Here is a 22,879-nt window from a genome sequence, read left to right on the forward strand (position 1 = left end):
TTAATTTACTCTCCATTAAATTTTAATCTCAGCATACAGTTTGGAGCCGATTGTCATGAGGGAAAAAACAACAGTTCTGTTTTTAACAATGCTCATAATGTTTTTTAAGCATTTTACTCTCATACAGTGACATTGTATGGAACTGAAAGTTCACATTCAGGATGTCCAGTTCACTAATATAAAAGCTATTGCATTTTGAAGCAATCACGAGCACTATTTAGTTGCAATGGCCGAGTGGTTAAGGTGTTGAATATCAATTGTCTTCTTTCACATGCTTGAACACTGCTTGAAGCGTTTGTAGGAACTGCCCTCTTCACCAAGTTAATGGCGGTCATTGTAACACCAGGAGTTGTCCCCAATCGGATGAGGTGTGTGACTTCAACAGGATCTCCTGGTTCAATGTCAAGACCCTGCTCAGAGAGTTGCTTGTTTCAGATTTAAAAGCTACGATGGCCGAGTGGTTAAGGCGTTGGACTTGAAATCCAATGGGGTCTCCCTGCGCAGGTTCGAACCCTGCTCGCAGTGGAAAGGGAACTAGTTTTTTCGTTAACTAAAATGAGCCACTGATGCTTATTGGAATCATTCACTTACTTGTTATACCAGCCGCTAATAACTTTAAATTAACTCCTTTCTGAAAGAATCATAAACTTAACAGTTGCACTTTTGTCTCGTCTTTGTTTATGATGTCTACGTGCTTAGGGGAGTCTGTCTTTTAAACCAATGAGATCTCCTTGTGCAGGTTCAAAAGTCGTCACATACTTGTTCTTCTTGAATTCATGGAAAAAGCCTGATTGTGGTTTGGATTTTCTTACTGAGCTGGTCTTTTTGTTGGTGAAATGGTAAGTCACCTCATTAAGTAAAAACGTCATGGGGTTCCATGCAGCGATGGTTTACCGCTCTGAATCCAATGACTTTGAGTTCAAAAGTCAGTGTGGCTTTACTCTGAAGTTTGTTGTTGGACACCTAATCAAGAAATGTATTCTAGACATGCTTGAGTTCCCAGCATGATTAGCAACCATTTGATGCAATTCACAGCTGTATGAAGACATTCAGTCTAGTTTCACCACCAATGTAAACTGCGATGGGTACCGTCCCCACACACTGCTCACAGGAAGCCTTTCATGGCTGCCCAACACCCACTAAGGGTGATTGGTTAAATCCAGAGGACGCATTTCATTGTGTGCTCCATGTTTTTTACTGCAGTTTATCACAATGACAATCACTTGCTTGCTCAGGGGTAGGTTCCATGGGTAATGGTTAGCACTCTGGACTCTGAATCCAGCGATCCGAGTTCAAATCTCGGTGGGACCTTTACTGAAGCAGTTTGTTCAAATTGAATTGCATGTGTTTTGCAATTCAAAACTGTAAGAAGTTGCTTATTGTCAGTTTCATGGTTTAACGTTTAACAATCAGCACTCTAAATCCAGTGATCACAGTTCAACCCTCAGTGAGAACTCGTGTTCACGCTCATAGTTTCAAGCTTGAGCAAATTATGTAACCCACTCATTCATACTGTATGTTGCCAGAATGTTATGTTGCCATTAATTCAAGATCAAATCTCCAGTACATGTTGCTTTTTATGGTGGTGTGCAAATAAAATAAATTACCAATCCGTCCTTGTCATTGCCTGTATGCTTGTTGATTTAAAATGAACCTCTTCCAAAAATGCTTTATAGAACTTTCTTGTAAACTTGTGTGGATTGCCCATCTAATGCAATGTTAACTGAAAAGTGAGGTTACTTGCGGTTCCATGGTGTAATGGTTAGCACTCTGGACTTTGAATCCAGTGATCCGAGTTCAACTCTCGGTGGAACCTACCTCGCCTGTAATCTTTTGAATTTCTTATACTGGAACCATTAATGAATTGATCTAAAGTAATAATTCTTTTAATTTACTCTCCATTAAATTTTTAATCTCAGCATACAGTTTTGGAGCCGATTGTCATGAGGGAAAAAACAACAGTTTCTGTTTTTAACAATGCTCATAATGTTTTTTAAGCATTTTACTCTCATACAGTGACATTGTATGGAACTGAAAGTTCACATTCAGGATGTCCAGTTCACTAATATAAAAGCTATTTGCATTTTGAAGCAATCACGAGCACTATTTTAGTTGCAATGGCCCGAGTGGTTAAGGTGTTGAATATCAATTGTCTTCTTTCACATGCTTGAACACTGCTTGAAGCGTTTGTAGGAACTGCCCTCTTCACCAAATTAATGGCGGTCATTGTAACACCAGGAGTTGTCCCCAATCGGATGAGGTGTGTGACTTCAACAGGATCTCCTGGTTCAATTTCAAGACCTGCTCAGAGAGTTGCTTGTTTCAGATTTTAAAGCTGCGATGGCCGAGTGGTGAAGGCGTTGGACTTGAAATCCAATGGGGTCTCCCTGCGCAGGTTGAACCCTGCTCGCAGCGGCAAAGGGAACTAGTTTTTCATTAACTAAATGAGCCACTGATGCTTATTGGAATCATTCACTTACTTTGTATGTACCAGCCGCTAACAACTTGAATTTAACTCCTTTCTGAAAGAATCAATAACTAAACAGTTGCACTTTTGTCTTGTCTTTGTTTATGATGTCTACGTGCTAGGGAGTCTGTCTTTAACCAATGAGATCTCCTTGTGCAGGTTCAAAAGTCGTTCACATACTTGTTCTTCTTGAATTCATGGAAAAAGCCTGATTGTGGTTTGGATTTCTTACTGAGCTGGTCTTTTTGTTGGTGAAATGTTAAGTCACCTCATTAAGTAAAAACGTCATGGGGTTCCATGCAGCGATGGTACCGCTCTGAATCCAATGACTTGAGTTCAAAAGTCAGTGTGGCCTTACTCTGAAGTTTGTTGTTTGGACACCTAATCAAGAAATGTATTCTAGACATGCTTGAGTTCCCAGCATGATTAGCAACCATTTGATGCAATTCACAGCTGTATGAAGACATTCAGTCTAGTTTCACCACCAATGTACAACTGCGAGGGTACCGTCCCCACACACTGCTCACAGGAAGCCTTTCATGGCTGCCCAACACCCACTAAGGGTGATTGGTTAAATCCAGAGGACGCATTTTCATTGTGTGCTCCATGTTTTTTACTGCAGTTTTATCACAATGACAATCACTTGCTTGCTTAGGGGTAGGTTCCATGGTTGTAATGGTTAGCACTCTGGACTCTGAATCCAGCGATCCGAGTTCAAATCTCGGTGGGACCTTTTACTGAAGCAGTTTGTTCAAATGAATTGCATGTGTTTTGCAATTCAAAACTGTAAGAAGTTGCTTATTGTCAGTTTAATGGTTTTAACGTTTAACAATCAGCACTCTAAATCCAGTGATCACAGTTCAACCCTCAGTGAGAACTCGTGTTCACGCTCATAGTTTCAAGCTTGAGCAAATTATGTAACCCACTCATTCATACTGTATGTTGCCCAGAATGTTATGTTGCCATTAATTCAAGATCAAATCTCCAGTACATGTTGCTTTTTATGGTGGTGTGCAAATAAAATAAATTACCAATCCGTCCTTGTCATTGCCTGTATGCTTGTTGATTTAAAATGAACCTCTTCCAAAAATGCTTTTATAGAACTTTCTTGTAAACTTGTGTGGATTGCCCATCTGATTGCAATTGTTAACTAAAAAGTGAGGTTTCTTGCGGTTCCATGGTGTAATGGTTGGCACTCTGGACTTTGAATCCAAGTGATCCGAGTTCAACTCTCGGTGGAAACCTACCTCGCCTGTAATCTTTTGAATTTCTTATACTGGTGTGGTGGAAATTCTGCCGTCTGGGGAGCTGCAATAAAGGAAGTCAACTGAATTGATTATTCCAAGTTTATTTTACCGCGCACGGGGGGACCCACAAGAGAACATCCCCCCGCTTGATTACAGTTCACAAGCATTTATACATCTGGGGTGTACAAGGTCGAAAAGCAAGCTCGCACCACTTTGGACAGTGGCGCCCATCAACGTCACAGAACCTTTCTTTTATCAGTTTATGTCTAGTTTTTTGCGTCAAACTTTTGCAATCAACAAGGTCAGACCTAAGATACACAGTTGTCTTCTGACTGTTCCATGACCAAAGGTGAAACGCGTGGAGAGTCTGGCCTACTAAATTTCGTGGAGTGTCTGGGCCTACTAAATTTTCCTTCCACACTCCACACTTTTTTTTTTTTTTTTGATTTAATTGATCTCTACTATAGGCACAAAAATGTATATGATGTGTACGCAAGGTGAGGAGTACATAATTACATAATAACACAAAATTCAAAGAATAAAAAATGATTATAAAAATGATTAAAAAGTACACAGCAAATTAATGCAAAATAACAAAGCAACGTAATATACAACCAGAAACATCAAAGTATACCACTCCATCAAGGGTTTAAGGTAACTCATCACAGGCAGTTGTATAAAAATATAAAATCAAAACTAAATAATTAAAAAAACAAACTATTTAAAATGAAAATCAACAACAAGTATATCAATCAATATATAGTGATTATGTGTCTGCATCTGTCTCATCCGAGGAGGAGCTTGATTCAAAGCATGATTGACCACTATGAACAAGAGTTACATAATTTTTTCTAGGGGTCTAATAACATATCAACAGCAATGTGGTTCTGGAAGGCCATAAGTGAGGTGGCTTTAAATTGTCCATGTACAGCCTCAAATCCATCTCTAGTGAAGTTTGATAAGCGCTGCACATTGTAATGAATGCAATTGATTCTGTCAACATTTTGTTAGGAGTTATTCAAAATAAAAATGTATTCAAAGCCTGCAGCTATTTGATGTATTCGTCGGGCACACCTCTGGGAATACCTATGGTATCAATGTAAGTTGCATCAGGGTAATCAAAAGAAAACAATGATCTCCTAGCTAAACGGGAGTGAACATTGGAAAAAGAGACTGGAACTTCCGATGCGGTTACGGGCAAAATAGTCACAGGTAGGATAAGAGTAGAAGGAGTGCAGACACCCGACCAGTTCTCAGGTAAAGTGGAGCGTAGTGTTTTACCACCACCAGATGTCAGAACGATCAACTTTCGGGGAATCAGACAGGTTGTGGATGGATGCACAATATGAAACATTCACAGTACCAACAGTATTAGCAGGGGAAGGGTAATACCTTGATACCTCCGCATCAAAAACAGGGGGGAACATCGGTTTTTGATCCTACAGGAAAAAGGAAATCCCAAAAAGAGCAAAAAGGATCAAGGTTATCTTGAGTCATAAGTTGGATAAGACAGGTAATTCAGTTTGGCTGGAGTGGGGACAATCTTCAACAATGGGCGAGGTCCTAGTGTCACCAGTAGCTTCTGCAAGTAACAACAAGTTATTCCTGTGGCCAAGTTTTTTTTTTTTTTTCAAAACAGACCAAATATCAAATTATTTTTTCCTTTAAAAACCATTTGGTGTAAAAACTTAAGACCGATTTAGAAAACCATCTGCCGTTTCCCCAAAATGTTTAACTGTCACCTGAAAATAATGGAAAAGAACAAGTCTGCATAGATTCTGCAGGCAATTGGTGGTAATCTGGTCAAATGCATGTTGCAAGCTTAGACGATTGTCAAGTCAAATCTGTTTCTTATTGCTCAGATCTTTGATGTTTCTTCTTGTTGACTTTACCGGATGATGGTAGCGATGGTAAATCAGTGTTTATTCAGCCCCGCCCTGCTCAGCCTCGGGAGCGGACGTTTTCTCAGCGGATGTTTCGGCTGCCTTGCTCTCTTTGCCATCCTGAGGTTCGGTGGTCTGGGCGGTAGTTGATGTTGCATCTGTAGCGCCGCTGGTGGGGCTCCTGGTTCTCTTTTGTCTTCCTCGCCTTCCCTCACCAGTCTGGGACGTGGGGGACTCCTTGGTCTGAAGCCTCTGTAGTAGTTCTGTTTGCTCTGGTCTGGACCACCTGATTGTCACTACCTTCAGTTCCTTCTGTCATTTCCTTTCGTGGTGCGCTAGTATATGGGGGGCGGCTGCCATAGTGTCGGCGGACAAAGTACGGTGGATAGCGCCGCCTGCCAGGGAACAAAGTTCTGCGTTGTTGTGGCTGTGCGACCCCCTCAGGACCAATTTCCTGGCTCTCTCTCTTCTTCCGCCCCTCGCTCTGGTAGTTATCCTGGTAGTTGCGTGGGGGGTCTCCTCTGGCGTGGGTACCGCCTGTAGCGGTTCCGGTCAGCGGCGTATTTGCTGCCCTGGACTGGGACCCCCCCTGGGCCAGTGACATTGGCCGCCTCGGCACCCTTCTCCCCTTCAACGACATCAAACTCCACAGTCTCACCGTCCCCAACACTGCGGAGGTATTTTCTTGGGTTGTTTTTCTTTATGGCAGTCTGGTGTACAAAAACGTCTTCTTTTGTGTCATTCCTGTTGATGAAACCGTAGCCGTTGCGTACGTTGAACCACTTCACTGTCCCCAGGACCTTTGTTGGAATGTGTGTGAGTGTGTCTGTGTGGGTGTGCATGACCTTGGTTGGAGCCTCCTTCAGGGCTGCAGCCGCGCCTTCGTTTGGAGCTCCGCCCCGCTTCACCAGTCAGGCTGTTTGGGATTGTTCATGATGGGTGTGTTCTCCTCTGTGTCCACGTCTCTCGCCATAGGGAACACCATGTCCTCTGCTCCATCCTCTTTCTTCATTGGGACATTCTTGTAACCAATGTCCGCTTTGGCCACAGTTGAAGCACACATCCGATTGTTCCTCGCTTCGTGGTCTCCACTGTCCTCTCCATCTTTTGGTGCAATCTCGTGCCCAGTGTCCCCTTTGCTTACACCTGAAGCACACATCCGGTCCGCGATATGAAGTGGAGTTGGCAGCAGCATGCTGCAACAGAGCCAGCTGTGCCCTGTGGGTTGAATCTTTGTTTTTGTTGTCTTCTTTGATCCTCGCTTCCGCCTGTCTGGCCTGGGCGTGGCGCGCATGGCACAGAACTTCAGCGAGACGTACTGAAGCATCTGCCCACATGATGCAGGAAGTCTTTGTTGCTTCACTGAGGGGGGGGAGAAGGCCATCAATGAAGGTATTTTTCAGGAGCGCTTCGTACGGTGTCATACCTTGTCCAGGGTAATCATGGGGGCGAGCAAGGCCGCTGTGGTCATCAAACACAACTTGGAGTCGAATCAAAAAATCTTCTGCTGACTCCAAAGGCTGCTGAGCACACGTGCTGATTTTAGAAAGGTCACAGGCAGTAGGAAAGTTGCCAGCGATCGCGGTCACAAGTCCTTCAGCCCAACATCTGTAGTCTGCATCTCCCCGCACTGCACCAATGTCATTTTGATCAGCAGATGCCCAACCAGGGGTATAGGGCGGCTGCTCTGGTGGTGGTTTTTTTCTCTGAAGTTGAAGCAGTGATGCCATCATGCTGTGGTGGTTTATGCTATTCTTGTAACGGTTTCTCCAGCGGGAGTTGCTGCTGTTCCAGTGGGGGTTGCTGTTGGGGGTAGGGCGGAGGGGTGGAGTCCAAACTCAGGTCGACCCGTGCGCCCTGTAATGACGGATACAACGAGGCAGGTGCAGTATCAGAGAATTTTTTTTTGGTATCAAGGTTCAGCGTGGTCTCCCCTTTTGTTTTCTTTCCCACAGTCAGCGCAGTCAGAGCGTTCTGGGTGTTTGGCTTGTCTCTTCGGTCGCCCTCTGCTTCCCATATTTTAAAACAGTCTTCCATTAAAAGCATTTTCCGAATTACTTTACTTTTACTTGACTGCAGTATTTTTTGCCTGCTGCCCTCTAGCCCCTCCTTCAGCTTTTTAGCTGAGTTTGACTAAGAGACCCACCTGCAGGAAAACCGTAATTTTCATGCCAGTCCACCAGATGATTACACACATCATCACCATATTTCTGTTTCATCTGTATCATTAACTTAGTTTCGGGACTAATAGGAGTGTCACTTTTCCCACTTTTATTTCCCATTTTTTACGCACACAGCTTTCTCGAGTTTGCCCGGAGAATTCACAGCCCAACGAAAACAACTGCTCTCGCTAAGAGAGCTCACAGATAACTAAAGGCTCACAGTTCTTCCCGTTTCACGTTTTCCCTTTGTGCTCTTGCCTTATTACTCACACTGATTGAAATATTACTTAATGATTGAATGATTTTTTTTTTTTTTTTTTTCTTGTAAAGAAGGCTCACACTTTTATTTCACACTCGATCTCCAAGATCGTTTTAGTCAGAGGACTTTAAACCTCTATTATCCCACACTGGATCTCCAAGATCCTTTACTCAGAGGACTTTAACCTCTATTAAACAAAATAAAAAGTGACACTCGCTTAGTTGGATCAACTCAGTTGACTACAGAATAAGCAAATATGCAATTCCCTTTATCAATTTGAATTTGGATTTATTAATCTTCTAAATTCTGCAGTTTTCATTAAATGTTTGAGAGGTGGAATATTTTAGCTCACCGTGTTCGCGTCCCCAGATGACAGAAAAGAGAAAAATCCCGGCGGAATCGGCCAAGGACACTGACCGCAGTCCCAGTCACTCCGAAACTCTAAGACGAGGTTTTGGAGATGGATCTTGGTGACCCAGGGTGACCAGCCACTCCGGTCATGTCCTGGCGGATTCACGCGGATCCTGTTCGTGACGCCAATTGTGGTGGAAATTCTGCCGTCTGGGGAGCTGCAATAAAGGAAGTCAACTGAATTGATTATCCAAGTTTATTTTACCGCGCACGGGGGGACCCACAAGAGAACATCCCCCCGCTTGATTACAGTTCACAAGAATTTATACATCTGGGGTGTACAAGGTCGAAAAGCAAGCTCGCACCACTTTGGACAGTGGCGCCCATCAACGTCACAGAACCTTTTCTTTTATCAGTTTATGTCTAGTTTTTGCGTCAAACTTTTGCATCAACAAGGTCAGACCTAAGATACACAGTTGTCTTCTGACTGTTCCATGACCAAAGGTGAAACGCGTGGAGAGTCTGGCCTACTAAATTTCGTGGAGTGTCTGGGCCTACTAAATTTTCCTTCCACACTGGAACCATTAATGAATTGATCTAAAAGTAATAATTCTTTTAATTTACTCTCCATTAAATTTTTAATCTCAGCATACAGTTTGGAGCCGATTGTCATGAGGGAAAAATCAACAGTTTCTGTTTTTAACAATGCTCATAATGTTTTTTAAGCATTTTACTCTCATACAGTGACATTGTATGGAACTGAAAGTTCACATTCAGGATGTCCAGTTCACTAATATAAAAGCTATTTGCATTTTGAAGCAATCACGAGCACTATTTAGTTGCAATGGCCGAGTGGTTAAGGTGTTGAATATCAATTGTCTTCTTTCACATGCTTGAACACTGCTTGAAGCGTTTGTAGGAACTGCCCTCTTCACCAAATTAATGGCGGTCATTGTAACACCAGGAGTTGTCCCCAATCGGATGAGGTGTGTGACTTCAACAGGATCTCCTGGTTCAATGTCAAGACCTGCTCAGAGAGTTGCTTGTTTCAGATTTAAAAGCTGCGATGGCCGAGTGGTTAAGGCGTTGGACTTGAAATCCAATGGGGTCTCCCTGCGCAGGTTCGAACCCTGCTCGCAGCGGCAAAGGGAACTAGTTTTTCATTAAGTAAAATGAGCCACTGATGCTTATTAGAATCATTCACTTACTTTGTATGTACCAGCCGCTAACAACTTGAATTTAACTCCTTTCTGAAAGAATCAATAACTAAACAGTTGCACTTTTGTCTTGTCTTTGTTTATGATGTCTACGTGCTTAGGGAGTCTGTCTTTTAAACCAATGAGATCTCCTTGTGCAGGTTCAAAAGTCGTTCACATACTTGTTCTTCTTGAATTCATGGAAAAAGCCTGATTGTGGTTTGGATTTTCTTACTGAGCCGGTCTTTTGTTGGTGAAATGGTAAGTCACCTCATTAAGTAAAAACGTCATGGGGTTCCATGCAGCGATGGTTACCGCTCTGAATCCAATGACTTGAGTTCAAAAGTCAGTGTGGCTTTACTCTGAAGTTTGTTGTTGGACACCTAATCAAGAAATGTATTCTAGACATGCTTGAGTTCCCAGCATGATTAGCAACCATTTGATGCAATTCACAGCTGTATGAAGACATTCAGTCTAGTTTCACCACCAATGTACAACTGCGAGGTACCGTCCCCACACACTGCTCACAGGAAGCCTTTCATGGCTGCCCAACACCCACTAAGGGTGATTGGTTAAATCCAGAGGACGCATTTCATTGTGTGCTCCATGTTTTTTACTGCAGTTTATCACAATGACAATCACTTGCTTGCTCAGGGCTAGGTTCCATGGTGTAATGGTTAGCACTCTGGACTCTGAATCCAGCGATCCGTGTTCAAATCTCGGTGGGACCTTTACTGAAGCAGTTTGTTCAAATTGAATTGCATGTGTTTTGCTATTCAAAACTGTAAGAAGTTGCTTATTGTCAGTTTCATGGTTTAACGTTTAACAATCAGCACTCTAAATCCAGTGATCACAGTTCAACCCTCAGTGAGAACTCGTGTTCACGCTCATAGTTTCAAGCTTGAGCAAATTATGTAACCCACTCATTCATACTGTATGTTGCCAGAATGTTATGTTGCCATTAATTCAAGATCAAATCTCCAGTACATGTTGCTTTTTATGGTGGTGTGCAAATAAAATAAATTACCAATCCGTCCTTGTCATTGCCTGTATGCTTGTTGATTTAAAATGAACCTCTTCCAAAAATGCTTTTATAGAACTTTCTTGTAAACTTGTGTGGATTGCCCATCTGATGCAATTGTTAACTGAAAAGCAAGGTTACTTGCGGTTCCATGGTGTAATGGTTAGCACTCTGGACTTTGAATCCAGTGGTCCGAGTTCAACTCTCGGTGGAACCTACCGCGCCTGTAATTTTTGAATTTCTTATACTGGAACCATTAATGAATTGATCTAAAAATAATAATTCTTTTAATTTACTCTCCATTAAATTTTTAATCTCAGCATACAGTTTGGAGCCGATTGTCATGAGGGAAAAAACAACAGTTTCTGTTTTTAACAATGCTCATAATGTTTTTTAAGCATTTTACTCTCATACAGTGACATTGTATGGAACTGAAAGTTCACATTCAGGATGTCCAGTTCACTAATATAAAAGCTATTTGCATTTTGAAGCAATCACGAGCACTATTTAGTTGCAATGGCCGAGTGGTTAAGGTGTTGAATATCAATTGTCTTCTTTCACATGCTTGAACACTGCTTGAAGCGTTTGTAGGAACTGCCCTCTTCACCAAGTTAATGGCGGTCATTGAAACACCAGGAGTTGTCCCCAATCGGATGAGGTGTGTGACTTCAACAGGATCTCCTGGTTCAATGTCAAGACCTGCTCAGAGAGTTGCTTGTTTCAGATTTAAAAGCTGCGATGGCCGAGTGGTTAAGGCGTTGGACTTGAAATCCAATGGGGTCTCCCTGCGCAGGTTCGAACCCTGCTCGCAGCGGAAAAGGGAACTAGTTTTTCATTAACTAAAATGAGCCACTGATGCTTATTGGAATCATTCACTTACTTTGTTTATACCAGCCGCTAATAACTTTAAATTAACTCCTTTCTGAAAGAATCATAAACTTAACAGTTGCACTTTTGTCTCGTCTTTGTTTATGATGTCTACATGCTTAGGGAGTCTGTCTTTTAAACCAATGAGATCTCCTTGTGCAGGTTCAAAAGTCGTTCACATACTTGTTCTTCTTGAATTCATGGAAAAAGCCTGATTGTGGTTTGGATTTTCTTACTGAGCTGGTCTTTTTGTTGGTGAAATGGTAAGTCACCTCATTAAGTAAAAACGTCATGGGGTTCCATGCAGCGATGGTTACCGCTCTGAATCCAATGACTTGAGTTCAAAAGTCAGTGTGGCTTTACTCTGAAGTTTGTTGTTGGACATCTAATCAAGAAATGTATTCTAGACATGCTTGAGTTCCCAGCATGATTAGCAACCATTTGATGCAATTCACAGCTGTATGAAGACATTCAGTCTAGTTTCACCACCAATGTACAACTGCGAGGTACCGTCCCCACACACTGCTCACAGGAAGCCTTTCATGGCTGCCCAACACCCACTAAGGGTGATTGGTTAAATCCAGAGGACGCATTTCATTGTGTGCTCCATGTTTTTTACTGCAGTTTATCACAATGACAATCACTTGCTTGCTCAGGGCTAGGTTCCATGGTGTAATGGTTAGCACTCTGGACTCTGAATCCAGCGATCCGTGTTCAAATCTCGGTGGGACCTTTACTGAAGCAGTTTGTTCAAATTGAATTGCATGTGTTTTGCTATTCAAAACTGTAAGAAGTTGCTTATTGTCAGTTTCATGGTTTAACGTTTAACAATCAGCACTCTAAATCCAGTGATCACAGTTCAACCCTCAGTGAGAACTCGTGTTCACGCTCATAGTTTCAAGCTTGAGCAAATTATGTAACCCACTCATTCATACTGTATGTTGCCAGAATGTTATGTTGCCATTAATTCAAGATCAAATCTCCAGTACATGTTGCTTTTTATGGTGGTGTGCAAATAAAATAAATTACCAATCCGTCCTTGTCATTGCCTGTATGCTTGTTGATTTAAAATGAACCTCTTCCAAAAATGCTTTTATAGAACTTTCTTGTAAACTTGTGTGGATTGCCCATCTGATGCAATTGTTAACTGAAAAGCAAGGTTACTTGCGGTTCCATGGTGTAATGGTTAGCACTCTGGACTTTGAATCCAGTGGTCCGAGTTCAACTCTCGGTGGAACCTACCTCGCCTGTAATTTTTTGAATTTCTTATACTGGAACCATTAATGAATTGATCTAAAAATAATAATTCTTTTAATTTACTCTCCATTAAATTTTTAATCTCAGCATACAGTTTGGAGCCGATTGTCATGAGGGAAAAAACAACAGTTTCTGTTTTTAACAATGCTCATAATGTTTTTTAAGCATTTTACTCTCATACAGTGACATTGTATGGAACTGAAAGTTCACATTCAGGATGTCCAGTTCACTAATATAAAAGCTATTTGCATTTTGAAGCAATCACGAGCACTATTTAGTTGCAATGGCCGAGTGGTTAAGGTGTTGAATATCAATTGTCTTCTTTCACATGCTTGAACACTGCTTGAAGCGTTTGTAGGAACTGCCCTCTTCACCAAGTTAATGGCGGTCATTGAAACACCAGGAGTTGTCCCCAATCGGATGAGGTGTGTGACTTCAACAGGATCTCCTGGTTCAATGTCAAGACCTGCTCAGAGAGTTGCTTGTTTCAGATTTAAAAGCTGCGATGGCCGAGTGGTTAAGGCGTTGGACTTGAAATCCAATGGGGTCTCCCTGCGCAGGTTCGAACCCTGCTCGCAGTGGAAAAGGGAACTAGTTTTTCGTTAACTAAAATGAGCCACTGATGCTTATTGGAATCATTCACTTACTTTGTTTATACCAGCCGCTAATAACTTTAAATTAACTCCTTTCTGAAAGAATCATAAACTTAACAGTTGCACTTTTGTCTCGTCTTTGTTTATGATGTCTACGTGCTTAGGGAGTCTGTCTTTTAAACCAATGAGATCTCCTTGTGCAGGTTCAAAAGTCGTTCACATACTTGTTCTTCTTGAATTCATGGAAAAAGCCTGATTGTGGTTTGGATTTTCTTACTGAGCTGGTCTTTTTGTTGGTGAAATGGTAAGTCACCTCATTAAGTAAAAACGTCATGGGGTTCCATGCAGCGATGGTTACCGCTCTGAATCCAATGACTTGAGTTCAAAAGTCAGTGTGGCTTTACTCTGAAGTTTGTTGTTGGACACCTAATCAAGAAATGTATTCTAGACATGCTTGAGTTCCCAGCATGATTAGCAACCATTTGATGCAATTCACAGCTGTATGAAGACATTCAGTCTAGTTTCACCACCAATGTAAAACTGCGAGGTACCGTCCCCACACACTGCTCACAGGAAGCCTTTCATGGCTGCCCAACACCCACTAAGGGTGATTGGTTAAATCCAGAGGACGCATTTCATTGTGTGCTCCATGTTTTTTACTGCAGTTTATCACAATGACAATCACTTGCTTGCTCAGGGCTAGGTTCCATGGTGTAATGGTTAGCACTCTGGACTCTGAATCCAGCGATCCGAGTTCAAATCTCGGTGGGACCTTTACTGAAGCAGTTTGTTCAAATTGAATTGCATGTGTTTTGCAATTCAAAACTGTAAGAAGTTGCATATTGTCAGTTTCATGGTTTAACGTTTAACAATCAGCACTCTAAATCCAGTGATCACAGTTCAACCCTCAGTGAGAACTCGTGTTCACGCTCATAGTTTCAAGCTTGAGCAAATTATGTAACCCACTCATTCATACTGTATGTTGCCATTAATTCAAGATCAAATCTCCAGTACATGTTGCTTTTTATGGTGGTGTGCAAATAAAATAAATTACCAATCCGTCCTTGTCATTGCCTGTATGCTTGTTGATTTAAAATGAACCTCTTCCAAAAATGCTTTTATAGAACTTTCTTGTAAACTTGTGTGGATTGCCCAATGTGATGCAATTGTTAACTGAAAAGTGAGGTTACTTCCGGTTCCATGGTGTAATGGTTAGCACTCTGGACTTTGAATCCAGTGGTCCGAGTTCAACTCTCGGTGGAACCTACCGCGCCTGTAATCTTTTGAATTTCTTATACTGGAACCATTAATGAATTGATCTAAAAGTAATAATTCTTTTAATTTACTCTCCATTAAATTTTTAATCTCAGCATACAGTTTGGAGCCGATTGTCATGAGGGAAAAAACAACAGTTTCTGTTTTTAACAATGCTCATAATGTTTTTTAAGCATTTTACTCTCATACAGTGACATTGTATGGAACTGAAAGTTCACATTCAGGATGTCCAGATCACTAATATAAAAGCTATTTGCATTTTGAAGCAATCACGAGCACTATTTAGTTGCAATGGCCGAGTGGTTAAGGTGTTGAATATCAATTGTCTTCTTTCACATGCTTGAACACTGCTTGAAGCGTTTGTAGGAACTGCCCTCTTCACCAAGTTAATGGCAGTCATTGAAACACCAGGAGTTGTCCCCAATCGGATGAGGTGTGTGACTTCAACAGGATCTCCTGGTTCAATGTCAAGACCCGCTCAGAGAGTTGCTTGTTTCAGATTTAAAAGCTGCGATGGCTGAGTGGTTAAGGCGTTGGACTTGAAATCCAATGGGGTCTCCCTGCGCAGGTTCGAACCCTGCTCGCAGCGGAAAAGGGAACTAGTTTTTCATTAACTAAAATGAGCCACTGATGCTTATTGGAATCATTCACTTACTTTGTATGTACCAGCCGCTAATAACTTGAATTTAACTCCTTTCTGAAAGAATCAATAACTAAACAGTTGCACTTTTGTCTCGTCTTTGTTTATGATGTCTACGTGCTTAGGGAGTCTGTCTTTTAAACAAATGAGATCTCCTTGTGCAGGTTCAAAAGTCGTTCACATACTTGTTCTTCTTGAATTCATGGAAAAAGCCTGATTGAGGTTTGGAATTTCTTACTGAGCTGGTCTTTTTGTTGGTGAAATGTTAAGTCACCTCATTAAGTAAAAACGTCATGGGGTTCCATGCAGCGATGGTTACCGCTCTGAATCCAATGACTTGAGTTCAAAAGTCAGTGTGGCCTTACTCTGAAGTTTGTTGTTGGACACCTAATCAAGAAATGTATTCTAGACATGCTTGAGTTCCCAGCATGATTAGCAACCATTTGATGCAATTCACAGCTGTATGAAGACATTCAGTCTAGTTTCACCACCAATGTACAACTGCGAGGTACCGTCCCCACACACTGCTCACAGGAAGCCTTTCATGGCTGCCCAACACCCACTAAGGGTGATTGGTTAAATCCAGAGGACGCATTTCATTGTGTGCTCCATGTTTTTTACTGCAGTTTATCACAATGTCAATCACTTGCTTGCTCAGGGGTAGGTTCCATGGTGTAATGGTTAGCACTCTGGACTCTGAATCCAGCGATCCGAGTTCAAATCTCGGTGGGACCTTTACTGAAGCAGTTTGTTCAAATTGTATTGCATGCGTTTTGCAATTCAAAACTGTAAGGAATTGCATATTGTCAGTTTCATGGTTTAACGTTTAACAATCAGCACTCTAAATCCAGTGATCACAGTTCAACCCTCAGTGAGAACTCGTGTTCACGCTCATAGTTTCAAGCTTGAGCAAATTATGTAACCCACTCATTCATACTGTATGTTGCCAGAATGTTATGTTGCCAATAATTCAAGATCAAATCTCCAGTACATGTTGCTTTTTATGGTGGTGTGCAAATAAAATAAATTACCAATCCGTCCTTGTCATTGCCTGTATGCTTGTTGATTTAAAATGAACCTCTTCCAAAAATGCTTTTATAGAACTTTCTTGTAAACTTGTGTGGATTGCCCATCTGATGCAATTGTTAACTGAAAAGTGAGGTTACTTGCGGTTCCATGGTGTAATGGTTAGCACTCTGGACTTTGAATCCAGTGATCCGAGTTCAACTCTCGGTGGAACCTACCTCGCCTGTAATCTTTTGAATTTCTTATACTGGAACCATTAATGAATTGATCTAAAAGTAATAATTCTTTTAATTTACTCTCCATTAAATTTTTAATCTCAGCATACAGTTTGGAGCCGATTGTCATGAGGGAAAAAACAACAGTTTCTTTTTTTAACAATGCTCATAATGTTTTTTAAGCATTTTACTCTCATACAGTGACATTGTATGGAACTGAAAGTTCACATTCAGGATGTCCAGTTCACTAATATAAAAGCTATTTGCATTTTGAAGCAATCACGAGCACTATTTATTTGCAATGGCCGAGTGGTTAAGGTGTTGAATATCAATTGTCTTCTTTCACATGCTTGAACACTGCTTGAAGCGTTTGTAGGAACTGCCCTCTTCACCAAGTTAATGGCGGTCATTGAAACACCAGGAGTTGTCCCCAATCGGATGAGGTGTGTGACTTCAACAGGATCTTTTGGTTCAATGTCAAGACCCGCTCAGAGAGTTGCTTGTTTCAGATTTAAAAGCTGAGATGGCCGAGTGGTTAAGGCGTTGGACTTGAAATCCAATAGGGTCTCCCTGCGCAGGTTCGAACCCTGCTCGCAGCGGAAAAGGGAACTAGTTTTTCATTAACTAAAATGAGCCACTGATGCTTATTGGAATCATTCACTTACTTTGTATGTACCAGTCGCTAATAACTTGAATTTAACTCCTTTCTGAAAGAATCAATAACTAAACAGTTGCACTTTTGTCTCGTCTTTGTTTATGATGTCTACGTGCTTAGGGAGTCTGTCTTTTAAACCAATGAGATCTCCTTGTGCAGGTTCAAAAGTCGTTCACATACTTGTTCTTCTTGAATTCATGGAAAAAGCCTGATTGTGGTTTGGATTTTCTTACTGAGCTGGTCTTTTTGTTGGTGAAATGGTAAGTCACCTCATTAAGTAAAAACGTCATGGGGTTCCATGCAGCGATGGTTACCGCTCTGAATCCAATGACTTGAGTTCAAAAGTCAGTGTGGCCTTACTCTGAAGTTTGTTGTTGGACACCTAATCAAGAAATGTATTCTAGACATGCTTGAGTTCCCAGAATGATTAGCAACCATTTGATGCAATTCACAGCTGTATGAAGACATTCAGTCTAGTTTCACCACCAATGTAAAACTGCGAGGTACCGTCCCCACTGCTCACAGGAAGCCTTTCATGGCTGCCCAACACCCACTAAGGGTGATTGGTTAAATCCAGAGGACGCATTTCATTGTGTGCTCCATGTTTTTTACTGCAGTTTATCACAATGACAATCACTTGCTTGCTCAGGGGTAGGTTCCATAGTTCATTGCCTGTATGCTTGTTGATTTAAAATGAACCTCTTCCAAAAATGCTTTTATAGAACTTTCTTGTAAACTTGTGTGGTTTGCCCATCTGATGCAATTGTTAACTGAAAAGTGAGGTTACTTGCGGTTCCATGGTGTAATGGTTAGCACTCTGGACTCGTGTTCACGCTCATAGTTTCAAGCTTGAGCAAATTATGTAACACACTCATTCATACTGTATGTTGCCAGAATGTTATGTTGCCATTAATTCAAGATCAAATCTCCAGGACATGTTGCTTTTTATGGTGGTGTGCAAATAAAATAAATTACCAAGCCGTCCTTGTCATTGCCTTTATGTTTGTTGATTTAAAATGAACCTCTTCCAAAAATGCTTTTATAGAATTTTCTTGTAAACTTGTGTGGTTTGCCCATCTGATGCAATTGTTAACTGAAAAGTGAGGTTACTTGCGGTTCCATGGTGTAATGGTTAGCACTCTGGACTTTGAATCCAGTGATCCGAGTTCAACAAGGCCTGAGCCTTGTTAGCTTCCGAGATCAGACGAGATCTTGCGTTCTTCAGCTGGTATGGCCGTAAACAAACTCTGCTTGAAAATCTTGGACTTTAAAAAAAGGGGCTTTCAAAACACTACAAAGATAGAAAATACCACTTAACTTACTTTTAAAAAAAGTTAACAAAGTGATGTAAATACTTTCATTTTAAAAGTTTTTCAATAGTTAAAGCTTACAGCACCTGGTATTCCCAGGTAGTCTCCCATCCAAGTACTAACCAGGCCCAAACCTTCATAGCTTCCGAGATCAGACGAGATCTTGCCTTCTTCAGCTGGTATGGCCGTAAGCAAACTCTGCTTAAAAATCTTCAGCTTTAAACCAAAGAGGCTTGAAAACGGATCAAAGAGTGAAAACTCCCGCTTTACTCTCAAATTATGATGGAGAAAAGGCAAAAAGTTGGTGTGGTAAGTTTTTATTTGCAACACAGCGTTTAAAGTGTACACCTTCTAGAGGCAATGCAATACTGGGTCGATGCGTGGAGTGGATGGAGCAGGCCCTATTGCCGACTCCCTGTTCTAAAAATCCGCTTAATATGTAGTCCTAGGCTGGGGGATGTATCAGATATTAAACTGACATCGGGGGGCATCCCACCTTAAGGCAGAGTGCCGGACAACCGCAGCTAATCGATTCAGCTCCACCTCACTCCATAGCCAAGCCTGTGAATCATTGTCGTAAAACACGCACAGACACAGAAACCTGAAGAGAAGCTAAGAAGACTTGGGCCTGGTTATTACTTGGATGGGAGACTACCTGGGAATACCAGGTGCTGTAAGCTTTAACTATTGAAAAACTTTTCAAATGAAAGTATTTACATGGCTTTGTTAGCTTTTTTTGCCTTTTCTCCATCATAATTTGACAGTAAAGCGGGAGTTTTCACTCTTTGATATGTGTTCAAGTCCCTTTGGTTTAAAGTTCAAGATTTTCAAGCAGAGTTTGTGTACGGACATGCCAGCTGAAGATTGCCCAATCTTGTCTGACCTCAGAAGCTAAGAAGGCTTGGGCCTGGTTAGTACTTGGATGGGAGACTACGTGGGAATGCCATGTGCTGTAAGCTTTAACTATTGAAAAACTTTTAAAATGAAAGTATTTACATGGCTTTGTTAGCTTTTTTTGCCTTTTCTCCATCATAATTTGACAGTAAAGCGGGAGTTTTTGCACTTTATAATGTTTTCAAAGCCCTTTTGCTTAAAGTCCAAGATTTTCAAGCAGAGTTTGCTTACGGACATGCCAGCTGAAGATTGCCCAATCTTGTCTGATCTCAGAAGCTAAGAAGGCTTGGGCCTGGTTAGTACTTGGATGGGAGACTACATGGGAATGCCAGGTGCTGTAAGCTTTAACTATTGTAAAACTTTTAAAATGAAAGTATTTACATCACTTTGTTAACTTTTTTTAAAGTAAGTTAAGGGTTATTTTCTTTCTTTGGTATGTTTTCCCGCCTTTTTTTCTTTTTTTTTTTTTTTTTAAACTTCTCTTCAGGTTTCTTTGTCTGTGTGTGCTCTACAACGATCATTCACAGGCTTGGCTATGGAGTGGAGTGGAGCTGAATCGATTAGGTGGGGTTTTCCAGCCCTCGGCCTTCAGGTGCTATGCACCCTGATGTCAATTTAATATCTGATACGTCATATTAAGCGGATTTTTAGAACAGGGAGTCGGCAATAGGGCCTGCTCCATCCGCTCCATTCATCGACCCAGTATTGCATTGCCTCTAGAAGGTGTGCACTTTATTTGTTGTTTTGAAAATAAAAGCTTACCACTCCAACTTTTTGCCTTTTCTCCATCATAATTTGACAGTAAAGCGGGAGTTTTCACTCTTTGATATGTGTTCAAGCCCCTTTGGTTTAAAGTTCAAGATTTTCAAGCAGACTTTGTGTACGGACAAACCAGCTGAAGAATGCCCAATCTTGTCAGATCTCAGAAGCTAAGAAGGCTTGGGCTGGTTATTACTTGGATGGGAGACTTCCTGGGAATACCAGGTGCTGTAAGCTTTAACTATTGAAAAACTTTTCAAATGAAAGTATTTACATGGCTTTGTTAGCTTTTTTTTGCCTTTTCTCCATCATAATTTGACAGTAAAGCGGGAGTTTTCGCACTTTATAATGTTTTCAAAGCCCTTTTGGTTTAAAGTTCAAGATTTTCAAGCAGAGTTTGTGTACGGACAAACCAGCTGAAGAATGCCCAATCTTGTCTGATCTCAGAAGCTAAGAAGGCTTGGGCCTGGTTATTACTTGGATGGGAGACTACCTGGGAATACCAGGTGCTGTAAGCTTTAACTATTGAAAAACTTTTCAAATGAAAGTATTTACATGGCTTTGTTAGCTTTTTTTGCCTTTTCTCCATCATAATTTGACAGTAAAGCGGGAGTTTTCGCACTTTATAATGTTTTCAAAGCCCTTTTGTTTAAAGTCCAAGATTTTCAAGCAGAGTTTGCTTACGGACATGCCAGCTGAAGATTGCCCAATCTTGTCTGATCTCAGAAGCTAAGAAGGCTTGGCCCTGGTTAGTACTTGGATGGGAGACTACATGGGAATGCCAGGTGCTGTAAGCTTTAACTATTGTAAAACTTTTAAAATGAAAGTATTTACATCACTTTGTTAACTTTTTTTAAAGTAAGTTAAGGGGTATTTTCTTTCTTTGGTATGTTTTCCCGCCTTTTTTCTTTTTTTTTTTTTTTTTTTTTTAAACTTCTCTTCAGGTTTCTTTGTCTGTGTGTGCTCTACAACGATCATTCACAGGCTTGGCTATGGAGTGGAGTGGAGCTGAATCGATTAGGTGGGGTTTTCCAGCCCTCGGCCTTCAGGTGCTACGCACCCTGATGTCAATTTAATATCTGATATGTCATATTAAGCGGATTTTTAGAACAGGGAGTCGGCAATAGGGCCTGCTCCATCCGCTCCATTCATCGACCCAGTATTGCATTGCCTCTAGAAGGTGTGCACTTTATTTGTTGTTTTGAAAATAAAAGCTTACCACTCCAACTTTTTGCCTTTTCTCCATCATAATTTGACAGTAAAGCGGGAGTTTTCACTCTTTGATATGTGTTCAAGCCCCTTTGGTTTAAAGTTCAAGATTTTCAAGCAGAGTTTGTGTACGGACAAACCAGCTGAAGAATGCCCAATCTTGTCAGATCTCAGAAGCTAAGAAGGCTTGGGCCTGGTTATTACTTGGATGGGAGACTTCCTGGGAATACCAGGTGCTGTAAGCTTTAACTATTGAAAAACTTTTCAAATGAAAGTATTTACATGGCTTTGTTAGCTTTTTTTGCCTTTTCTCCATCATAATTTGACAGTAAAGCGGGAGTTTTCGCACTTTATAATGTTTTCAAAGCCCTTTTGTTTAAAGTCCAAGATTTTCAAGCAGAGTTTGCTTACGGACATGCCAGCTGAAGAATGCCCAATCTTGTCTGATCTCAGAAGCTAAGAAGGCTTGGGCCTGGTTAGTACTTGGATGGGAGACTACATGGGAATGCCAGGTGCTGTAAGCTTTAACTATTGTAAAACTTTTAAAATGAAAGTATTTACATCACTTTGTTAACTTTTTTTAAAGTAAGTTAAGGGGTATTTTCTTTCTTTGGTATGTTTTCCCGCCTTTTTTCTTTTTTTTTTTTTTTTTTTTTTTTAAACTTCTCTTCAGGTTTCTTTGTCTGTGTGTGCTCTACAACGATCATTCACAGGCTTGGCTATGGAGTGGAGTGGAGCTGAATCGATTAGGTGGGGTTTTCCAGCCCTCGGCCTTCAGGTGCTACGCACCCTGATGTCAATTTAATATCTGATATGTCATATTAAGCGGATTTTTAGAACAGGGAGTCGGCAATAGGGCCTGCTCCATCCGCTCCATTCATCGACCCAGTATTGCATTGCCTCTAGAAGGTGTGCACTTTATTTGTTGTTTGAAAATAAAAGCTTACCACTCCAACTTTTTGCCTTTTCTCCATCATAATTTGACAGTAAAGCGGGAGTTTTCACTCTTTGATATGTGTTCAAGCCCCTTTGGTTTAAAGGTCAAGATTTCAAGCAGAGTTTGTGTACGGACAAACCAGCTGAAGAATGCCCAATCTTGTCAGATCTCAGAAGCTAAGAAGGCTTGGGCCTGGTTATTACTTGGATGGGAGACTTCCTGGGAATACCAGGTGCTGTAAGCTTTAACTATTGAAAAACTTTTCAAATGAAAGTATTTACATGGCTTTGTTAGCTTTTTTGCCTTTTTTCCATCATAATTTGACAGTAAAGCGGGAGTTTTCGCACTTTATAATGTTTCAAAGCCCTTTTGTTTAAAGTCCAAGATTTTCAAGCAGAGTTGCTTACGGGACATGCCAGCTGAAGAATGCCCAATCTTGTCTGATCTCAGAAGCTAAGAAGGCTTGGGCCTGGTTAGTACTGTGGATTGGGGGAGACTACAGTGGGAATGGCCAGGTGCTGTAAGCTTGAACTATTGTAAAATTTTAAAATGAAAGTATTTACATCACTTGTTAACTTTTTTAAAGTAAGTTAAGGGGTATTTTCTTTTCTTTGGTATGTTTTCCCCTTTACCCGCCTTTTTTTTTTTTTTTTTTT

General features: G+C 41.1%; 17 non-coding genes and 4 pseudogenes across 17 annotated transcripts; 19 read left to right on the top strand and 2 right to left on the bottom strand.

The window, feature by feature from the left end:
• Positions 1 to 443: 443 nt before the first annotated feature.
• trnas-uga (transfer RNA serine (anticodon UGA)) lies at positions 444 to 525 on the top strand. Its single transcript has one exon. It is a non-coding gene; the product is annotated as a tRNA-Ser (tRNA).
• A 1,219-nt stretch (positions 526 to 1,744) lies between these two features.
• trnaq-uug (transfer RNA glutamine (anticodon UUG)) lies at positions 1,745 to 1,816 on the top strand. The gene has a single exon. It is a non-coding gene; the product is annotated as a tRNA-Gln (tRNA).
• Positions 1,817 to 2,334: 518 nt separating this feature from the next.
• trnas-uga (transfer RNA serine (anticodon UGA)) lies at positions 2,335 to 2,415 on the top strand. The gene has a single exon. It is a non-coding gene; the product is annotated as a tRNA-Ser (tRNA).
• A 712-nt stretch (positions 2,416 to 3,127) lies between these two features.
• Positions 3,128 to 3,200, top strand: trnaq-cug (transfer RNA glutamine (anticodon CUG)). Its single transcript has one exon. It is a non-coding gene; the product is annotated as a tRNA-Gln (tRNA).
• Positions 3,201 to 5,636: 2,436 nt separating this feature from the next.
• Positions 5,637 to 6,201, bottom strand: LOC114775066 (nuclease-sensitive element-binding protein 1 pseudogene; annotated as a pseudogene).
• Positions 6,202 to 9,429: 3,228 nt separating this feature from the next.
• Positions 9,430 to 9,511, top strand: trnas-uga (transfer RNA serine (anticodon UGA)). Its single transcript has one exon. It is a non-coding gene; the product is annotated as a tRNA-Ser (tRNA).
• A 713-nt stretch (positions 9,512 to 10,224) lies between these two features.
• Positions 10,225 to 10,296, top strand: trnaq-cug (transfer RNA glutamine (anticodon CUG)). Its single transcript has one exon. It is a non-coding gene; the product is annotated as a tRNA-Gln (tRNA).
• Positions 10,297 to 10,731: 435 nt separating this feature from the next.
• On the top strand, positions 10,732 to 10,803 carry trnaq-uug (transfer RNA glutamine (anticodon UUG)). The gene has a single exon. It is a non-coding gene; the product is annotated as a tRNA-Gln (tRNA).
• Positions 10,804 to 11,318: 515 nt separating this feature from the next.
• trnas-uga (transfer RNA serine (anticodon UGA)) lies at positions 11,319 to 11,400 on the top strand. Its single transcript has one exon. It is a non-coding gene; the product is annotated as a tRNA-Ser (tRNA).
• Positions 11,401 to 12,114: 714 nt separating this feature from the next.
• trnaq-cug (transfer RNA glutamine (anticodon CUG)) lies at positions 12,115 to 12,186 on the top strand. The gene has a single exon. It is a non-coding gene; the product is annotated as a tRNA-Gln (tRNA).
• A 435-nt stretch (positions 12,187 to 12,621) lies between these two features.
• trnaq-uug (transfer RNA glutamine (anticodon UUG)) lies at positions 12,622 to 12,693 on the top strand. The gene has a single exon. It is a non-coding gene; the product is annotated as a tRNA-Gln (tRNA).
• A 516-nt stretch (positions 12,694 to 13,209) lies between these two features.
• Positions 13,210 to 13,291, top strand: trnas-uga (transfer RNA serine (anticodon UGA)). Its single transcript has one exon. It is a non-coding gene; the product is annotated as a tRNA-Ser (tRNA).
• Positions 13,292 to 14,005: 714 nt separating this feature from the next.
• Positions 14,006 to 14,077, top strand: trnaq-cug (transfer RNA glutamine (anticodon CUG)). The gene has a single exon. It is a non-coding gene; the product is annotated as a tRNA-Gln (tRNA).
• Positions 14,078 to 14,497: 420 nt separating this feature from the next.
• trnaq-uug (transfer RNA glutamine (anticodon UUG)) lies at positions 14,498 to 14,569 on the top strand. The gene has a single exon. It is a non-coding gene; the product is annotated as a tRNA-Gln (tRNA).
• A 516-nt stretch (positions 14,570 to 15,085) lies between these two features.
• trnas-uga (transfer RNA serine (anticodon UGA)) lies at positions 15,086 to 15,167 on the top strand. Its single transcript has one exon. It is a non-coding gene; the product is annotated as a tRNA-Ser (tRNA).
• Positions 15,168 to 15,881: 714 nt separating this feature from the next.
• trnaq-cug (transfer RNA glutamine (anticodon CUG)) lies at positions 15,882 to 15,953 on the top strand. The gene has a single exon. It is a non-coding gene; the product is annotated as a tRNA-Gln (tRNA).
• Positions 15,954 to 16,388: 435 nt separating this feature from the next.
• On the top strand, positions 16,389 to 16,460 carry trnaq-uug (transfer RNA glutamine (anticodon UUG)). The gene has a single exon. It is a non-coding gene; the product is annotated as a tRNA-Gln (tRNA).
• A 516-nt stretch (positions 16,461 to 16,976) lies between these two features.
• trnas-uga (transfer RNA serine (anticodon UGA)) lies at positions 16,977 to 17,058 on the top strand. Its single transcript has one exon. It is a non-coding gene; the product is annotated as a tRNA-Ser (tRNA).
• Positions 17,059 to 18,498: 1,440 nt separating this feature from the next.
• Positions 18,499 to 18,617, bottom strand: LOC114775068 (uncharacterized; annotated as a pseudogene).
• Positions 18,618 to 19,543: 926 nt separating this feature from the next.
• On the top strand, positions 19,544 to 19,662 carry LOC114775071 (uncharacterized; annotated as a pseudogene).
• Positions 19,663 to 21,691: 2,029 nt separating this feature from the next.
• LOC114775082 (uncharacterized) lies at positions 21,692 to 21,810 on the top strand (annotated as a pseudogene).
• Positions 21,811 to 22,879: the final 1,069 nt, after the last annotated feature.

Source organism: Denticeps clupeoides, unplaced genomic scaffold, assembly GCF_900700375.1.
Source record: "Denticeps clupeoides unplaced genomic scaffold, fDenClu1.1, whole genome shotgun sequence".
Classification (NCBI taxonomy): Eukaryota; Metazoa; Chordata; class Actinopteri; order Clupeiformes; family Denticipitidae; genus Denticeps; species Denticeps clupeoides.